Raw genomic sequence first — 8125 nt, forward strand, 5'->3', positions numbered from 1 at the left:
ATTTGCCTCTTCTTATCAACTTGACAAGCCTCCTGGACGGGCGTCAATAAAGCTAACCTCTTCTCCTCGATGCCGCCACGTCCTTGATAGGATCCACCTGGTTGCTTAGCACCTTGACACGACACTGATTAGTGACTTGGGTGTGATGAGGTGGAGCGGTGGCGTCTTGGTGAAGGTTCCTCGTCAATGGAGCTTGGTGGGGGTTAGTCTTCGGCCTCGGCAACCCTGCCGGGGTGAATCTGGTCCTGCCCTCAGGTGTGGCCTCGACCTGGATAGGATCTCCTACCCGGCAAGGGATGCCTTCCCATGGCGGCCCTTTGCTATCTTGCTCTACTTATATCTTTGGTGTGCCCGGCACGGGTAGTTTACTTGCAAGTCTGCGCACTGGTCAGGGGGAAACAGGTACCCCTATTTCTGTACACCGATAGTAGCCGTCGGGCTTGAGCCAAACACTCTACGGGTGTGTTGGGTTAGGCCCCAAGCAGTGCGCAGACACGCGGCAAAAATCCTTTGTCCATGCGTAATCATTTTACTGTCTTCTCAATCACACGTCCCTTCCACGTAGTTACCGCGGGTCATGTAATCGTGGTTTTCTAATAGTTATTGGGGGAGTGTGCCTGTAAAAAAGGCGGGTTTTGCAGGGGAGTAGTGGAGAGCCAGCCCCCCTCGCATGGTCCCACTAAAAATAGGGCAAATGCGAAGGAGCGTTGCTCATTCACACCTTTTGCCCTTCTCGCTTCATCTTCTTCCTTTCGATGAAAACTGCCTCCGCTGCCACTTCATCTCCCTCCACCTCCAGATCTCCCCCTCCCCTCCATCCATAGGAAATGGGGCGCAAGAAGAGCACCGTGAAGGGGAAGCAAGCGGCCAAGCCGAAAGACCCGAGGGCAGAGGAGAAGAAAAGGAAGCGGAAGCTCTGGTCCAGCGGTGGCAGGAGAATGTGGTCTTGTCGCCATCGAACCTGGATGGTGATACCTTGATCCAGAGGTATGTCTACATGTGGGGGAGGAAAACCAAGGGGCATGGAGAGCCAATCATCATCCCTGACGGATCCAAGGTTCCAAATGATTCCTATCCATCCTTCTGCGCGTACTTTTACTGCGGGCTTTCTCCCCCTTTCTCTGATTTCTTCAGCACCATGATGTACTCTTTCGGATTGCGTTTGCGGGATTTCATGCCCAATGCAATGACATGCATGGTGCTGTTTTCCCATTTTGTGAGAATTTTGTTGGAGTCGCCCCCAATGTGGATATGTTCCGCTACTTCTACATCCCCCGCATTGAGGACAAATCCCTTTCGGGAAACATATCACAGATTCCACGGGGAGGAGACAAGATTGGGACTACCTTGGAGGGCAACTGCACAACAAGTGGGAGGTGTGGAGAGGGTATTGGTGCTGGATCTAGGACCCGGAAGCCCCTCCTTTCTGCCAGCCGCGGATCAAGTGCATGGTGTGCGACAAGGATTGGAGCAACCCGGGAGAAGCTGATGAGATACTCCGCACAATGTTGAACAGGGTCGCCCATCTCAAGGCTGCTGGCCTCACCATTGAACGGGTTGGTGCTTATTTCCTCCGGCGTTGCATTGCCCCATTGTAGCAGCGGGACCGTTTTGCTTGGGAGTACAAGAACGCCGCAGACTGGATGTGGCTGTATCCTAGCATTGCCAATAATCTGATAGTCATGAGTCACGCCTGGCTGTGCGAGCAACTCTTCCACAAGGCCGTCACCTTTCACTTTCCGGCAAGATTGTTCCATTGCACATCAACTCTGTTGGACCAAATCCTCAAGTGGATGCCAGACTACAATGCCAATGGAGTCAAAGTAGACTGACAACTGCCCAGCTTGGAGGACGAGATGAATTGGGCCTCAAGCTTAGAGGAGAGAGTCACCAGGAAGGAGAAGGACTTCACCAAGGGCACGACTTAGGAGGATAAGGAGTACAACCACAGTAGGATGGAGGAAGCCCAAAGGATCAAGGCAGCCGTGGCAACTGGTGATGACGATGAAGGGAACTCCTCAGAAGAGGAGCGTGTTGATGAAGAGATCGCCGCACTTGAGGCGCTAGGGGCCGCGGTTGCCGGGATCGGAGCTGCCGGGCCTGACATAACATCGGTCGCTGCAGCCGACATGCCTCACAGACACCGACTTCCAATGCATTAGGTGCGCTTCACCAACACCGTATCCTACATTACCAGGGCTACTTCACCGAGAACATCGTCGCACCTCCACCCCCTGAGGCCGTTGGTGCTTCACCAACGGCCTCGTCCACCACATCGTAGTGCTCCGCTGCCGCTCGAGATCTACATCCGTATGTGGTCAGCCAACGCCAGTGCATCACCCTCAACGGCTCTGAAGTGACCTGCACTCTAGCTAGGCGAGCAGGCCCAAATGCTGGCCCGAACTAGGTATCCACATATCACTCCATTGTGCATTGTTCCGACGATGTTTAGATGTCCTTTTACTGCTCTCTTAGCTTACACACCTATGTAACTCTGACTTTAACTCTTATTTCTGAAGGAAATATGCCCTAGAGGCAATAATGAATTGTTATTTTATATTTCCTTTTTCATGATAAATGTTTATTATTCATGCTAGAATTGTATTGATCGGAAACCTAAATACATGAGTGAATACATACAAACACTATGTCCCTAGTGAGCCTCTACTTGACTAGCTTGTTGATCAAAGATGGTTAAGGTTTCCTGACCATGGACATGAGTTGTCATTTGATAACGGGATCACATCTTTAGGAGAATGATGTGATGGACAAGACCCATTCGTTAGCTTAGCATTATGATCGTTCCATTTTATTGCTATTGCTTTCCTCATGACAAATACATATTCCTTCGACTATGAGATTATGCAACTCACGGATACCGGAGGAATGCCTTGTGTGCTATCAAATGTCACAATGTAACTGGTGATTATAAAGATGCTCTACAGGTATCTCCGAAGGTGTTTCTTGAGTTGGCATTGATCAAGATTAGGATTTGTCACTCTGAGTTTCGGAGAGGTATCTCTAGGCCCTCTCGGTAATACACATCATAAGAAGCCTTGCAAGCAAAGTGATTAATGGCTTAGTTATAGGATGAAGTATTACGGAACGAGTAAAGAGACTTGCCAGTGACGAGATTGAACTAGGTATGAAGATACCGACGATCGAATCTCGGGCAAGTAACATACCGATAAACAAAGGGAATTGCGTGTGTTGTCATAACGGTTCGACCGATAAAGATCTTCGTAGAATATGTAGGAGCCAATATGAGTATCCAGGTTCTGCTATTGGTTATTGACCAGAGAGGTGTCTCGGTCATGTCTACATAGTTCTCGAACCCGTAGGGTCCGCACGCTTAACGTTCGTTGACGATATAATGTTATATGAGTTATATGATTTGGTGACCGAATGTTGTTTGGAGTCCCGGATGTGATCGCGAACATGATGAGGAGTCTTGAAATGGTCGAGAGGTAAAGATTGATATATAGGACGATAGTATTCGGACACCAGAAGTGTTTCAGAGTGTATCGGGTATTTATCGGAGTACCTGAGGGGTTACCAGAAACCCCGGGGTGAATATATGGGCCATATGGGCCATGAGAGGTGAGCACACCAGCCTACAAGGGGTGGCGTGCCCCCCTATGCTAGGAAGCCGAATTGGGAGAAGGAAAAAGGGGGTTCGGCCCCCCTTTCCTTTCTCTCTTCCCTCTTCCCTTTCTTCTCAAGTGAAATAAGGAAAGGGGGCGCCACTTGGGGAAACCCCAAGTAGGATTCAGATCCTACCTGGGGCGCACCTTGGCTGCCTCCCCTCTCCCTCCCACCTATATATATGGGTGGGGGCGCCCCTAGCACACCCCAGACAATTGCCTAGTTGTGTGCGGCGCCCCCTCCACAATTTACACCTTCGGTCATATTCTCGTGGTGCTTAGGCGAAGCCCTGCGAGGATCACTTCACCATCATCATCACCACGCTGTCGTGCTGACGGAACTCATCTACTACCTTGATGTCTTGCTGGATCAAGAAGACAAGGGATGTCACCGAGCTGAAAGTGTGCAGAACTCGGAGGTGTCGTACGTTCGGTAATTGATCGGTTGGAGCTACAAGAAGTTCGACTACATCAACCGCGTTGTCAAACGCTTCCGCTTACGGTCTATGAGGGTACATAGACACACTTTCCCCTTCATTGCTATGCATATCCATGGATAGATCATTGTGTGTGCATAGAATTTTTTTGTTTTCCATGCAACGTTTCCCAACAGTGGCATCATGAGCCAGGTCTATGCGTAGATGATATGCACGAGTATAACACAAAGAGTTGTCGGCGATGATAGTCATACTGCTTACCACCAATGTCTTATTTTGATTCGGCGGTATTGTGGGATGAAGCGGCCCGGATCAACCTTACATGTCCACACACATGAGACCAGTTCCATCGACTAACATGCAACTAGTTTTGCATAAAGGTGGCTGGCGGGTGTCTGTTTCTCCTACTTTAGTTGAATCGAATTTGACTACGGCCGGTCGTTGAAGAAGGTTAAAATAGCAAACTTGATGAAACACCATTGTGGTTTGATGTGTAGGTAAGAACGGTTCTTTCTAGAAGCCCGTAGCAGCGACGTAAAACATGCAACAACAAAGTAGAGGACGTCTAACTTGTTTTTGCAGGGCATGTTGTGATGTGATACGGTCAACACATGATGTGGTAAACGTTATTATATGAGATGATCATGTTTTGTAAGATATCTGACAACCGGCAGCAGCCTTATGGTTGTCTCTTTATTGTATGAAATGCAAATGCCATGTAATTGCTTTACTTTATCACTATGCATTAGCAATAGTTGTAGAAGCAATAGTTGGTGAGACGACCACGATGCAACGATGGAGATCAAGGTGTCGAGCCGGTGATGATGGAGATCATGACGATGCTTTGGAGATGGAGATCAAAAGCACAAGATTATGATGGCCATACCGTGTCACATATTTTGATTTCATGTGATGTTTATCTTTTATGCATCTTATTTTGCTTAGTATGGCAGTAGCATTGTAAGGTGATCCCTTCACTAAATTTCAAGGTAAAACCTAAGTATGCACCGTGCTACATTTCGTCGTGTTGAGACACCACATGATGATCGGGTGTGATAGACTCTACATTCACATACAATGGGTGCAAGACAGTTTTGGACATGTAGAATAATTGGGTTAAACTTGACGAGCCTAGCATGTACAGACATGGCCTCGGAACACGGGACACCGAAAGGTCGAACGTGAATCATATAATAGATATGATCAACATAGAGATGGTCAACATTGATGACTACTCCATTGGCGTGATGACCGGACATGGATTAGTTGATTTGGATCACGTATTATTTAGATGACCTGAGGGATGTCTATCTTAGTGGGAGTTCTTAAGTAATTTGATTAATTGAACTTAATTTATCGTGAACTTAGTCCTGATAGTATTTGCATATCTATGTTGAAGATAAATAGCTCGCGATATAACTCTTATATATTTTTTGATATGTTCCTAAAGCTAAGTTGAAACATGATGGTAGCAACTACACGGACTAGGTCCATAACATGAGGATTATCCTCATTGATGCACATCAAATTATGTCCTTGATGCACCGCTAGGTGTGCCACCCCCTCCAGCAATTGCGGATGTTGTGAACGCCTAACGGTCGCATGTTGATGACTACTCGATAGTTCAGTGTGCCATGCTTTACGGCTTAGAATCGGGACTTCAAAGACGTTTTGAATGTCATGGAGCATATGAGATGTTCTAGGAGTTGAAGTTAATATTTCAAGGAAATGCCCGAGTTGAGAGATATGAAGTCTCCAACAATTTCTATAGCTGCAAGATGGAGGAGAACAGTTCTGTCAGTGAACACACACTCAAAATGTCCAGGTATCATAATCACTTGACTCAGCTGGGAGTTAATCTTCCAGATGATAGTGTTATTGACAGAGTTCTTCAGTCACTGCCACCGAGATACAAAGGCTTTGTGATGAACTATAATATGCAAGGGATGGAGAAGACAATTCTCGAGCTCTTCGCAATGCCCAAAGTTGTGGAGCTAGAAATCAAGAAGGAGCATCAAGTGTTGATGGTTAAGAAGACCACTAGTTTCAAGAAAAAGGGCAAGGGAAAGAAAGGGAACTTCAAGAAGAATGGCAAGAAAGTTTCCACTCCCGGGAAGAAGCCCAAAGCTGGACCCAAGCCTGAAACTGAGTGCTTCTACTGCAAAGGGACTGGTCACTGGAAGCGGAACTGCCCCAAGTATTTGGCGGATAAGAAGGATGGCAATGTGAATAAAGGTATATTTGATATACATGTTATTGATGTGTGCCTTACTAACGCTCGTAGTAGTGCCTGGGTATTTGATACTTGTTTGGTTGCTCATATTTGTAACTCGAAACATGAGCTACGAATTAAACGAAGATTGGCTAAGGACGAGGTGACGATGCGTGTCGGGAATGGTTCCAAGGTCAATGTAATCACCGTCGGCACAGTACCTGTACATCTACCTTTGGGATTAGTTTTAGACGTGAATAATTGTTATTTGGTGCCAGCGTTGAGCATGAACATTATATCTAGATCTTGTTTAACGCGAGACGATTATTCATTTAAATCAGAGAATAATGATTGTTCTATTTATATGAGTAATATCTTTTATGGTCATGCACCCTTGAAGAGTGGTCTATTTTTGTCGAATCTCGATTGTAGTGATACACATATTCATAATATTGATGCCAAAAGATGCAAAGTTGATAATGATACTGCAACATATTTGTGGCACTGCCGTTTAGGTCATATTGGTGTAAAGCGCTTGAAGAAACTCCATGCAGATGGACTTTTGGAATCACTTGATTATGAATCATTTGATACTTGCGAACCATGCCTCATGGGAAAGATGACTAAAACTCCGTTCTCCGGAACAATGGAGCGAGCCAATGACTTATTGGAAACAATACATACCGATGTATGCGGTCCGATGAGAGTTGAGGCACGCGGTGACTATCATTATTTTCTGACCTTCACAGATGACTTGAGCAGATATGGGTATATCTACTTAATGAAACACAAGTCTGAAACATTTGAAAAGTTCAATAATTTCAGAGTGAAGTGGAGAATCATCGTAACAAGAAAATAAAGTTTCTACGATCTGATCGTGGAGGTGAATATTTGAGTTACGAGTTTGGCCTTCATTTAAAACAATGTGGAATAGTTTCACAACTCACGCCACCTGGAACACCACAGCATAATGGTGTGTCCGAACGTCGTAACCCTACTTTGTTAGATATGTTGCGATCTATGATATCTCTTACCGATTTACCACTATCGTTTTGGGGTCATGCATTAGAGACAGCTGCATTCACGTTAAATAGGGCACCGTCTAAATCCATTGAGACGACACAGTATGAACTTTGGTTTGGCAAGAAACCTAAGCTGTCATTTCTTAAAGTTTGGGATTGCGACACTTATGTCAAAGGCTTCAGCCTGATAAGCTGAAACATAAATAGGAGAAGTGTGTCTGCATAGGATACCCTAAGGAAACAATTGGGTACACCTTCTACCACAGATCCGAAGGCAAGCTGTTTGTTGCCAAGAATGGAACATTTCTAGAGAAGGAGTTTCTCTCGAAAGAAGTGAGTGGGAGGAAAGTAGAAGTTGATGAGGTAATTGTACCTTCTCTCGAATTGGAAAGTAGCTCATCACATAAAACCATTCATGTGATGCCTACACCAACTAGAGAGGAAGCTAATGATGATGCTCATAAAACTTCAGATCAAGTTATTACTGAACCTCGTAGGTCAACCAGAACACGATCCGCACCAGAGTGGTATGGTAATTCTGTTCTGGAAGTCATGTTACTAGACCATGGTGAACCTACAAACTATGAATAAGCTATGACGATCCCAGATACAGATAAATGGCTTGAGGCCATGAAATCTGAGATAGGATCCATGTATGAGAACAAAGTGTGGACTTTGGTGGACTTGCCCGATGATCGGCGAGCTATAGAGAGTAAATGGATCTTCAAGAAGAAGACTGACGCTGATGGTAATGTTACTGTCTACAAATCTTGACTTGTCGCAAAAGGTTTTCGACAAGTTCAAGGAGTT

Source organism: Triticum dicoccoides, chromosome 7A (genome assembly GCF_002162155.2).
Source record: "Triticum dicoccoides isolate Atlit2015 ecotype Zavitan chromosome 7A, WEW_v2.0, whole genome shotgun sequence".
Taxonomy (NCBI): Eukaryota; Viridiplantae; Streptophyta; class Magnoliopsida; order Poales; family Poaceae; genus Triticum; species Triticum dicoccoides.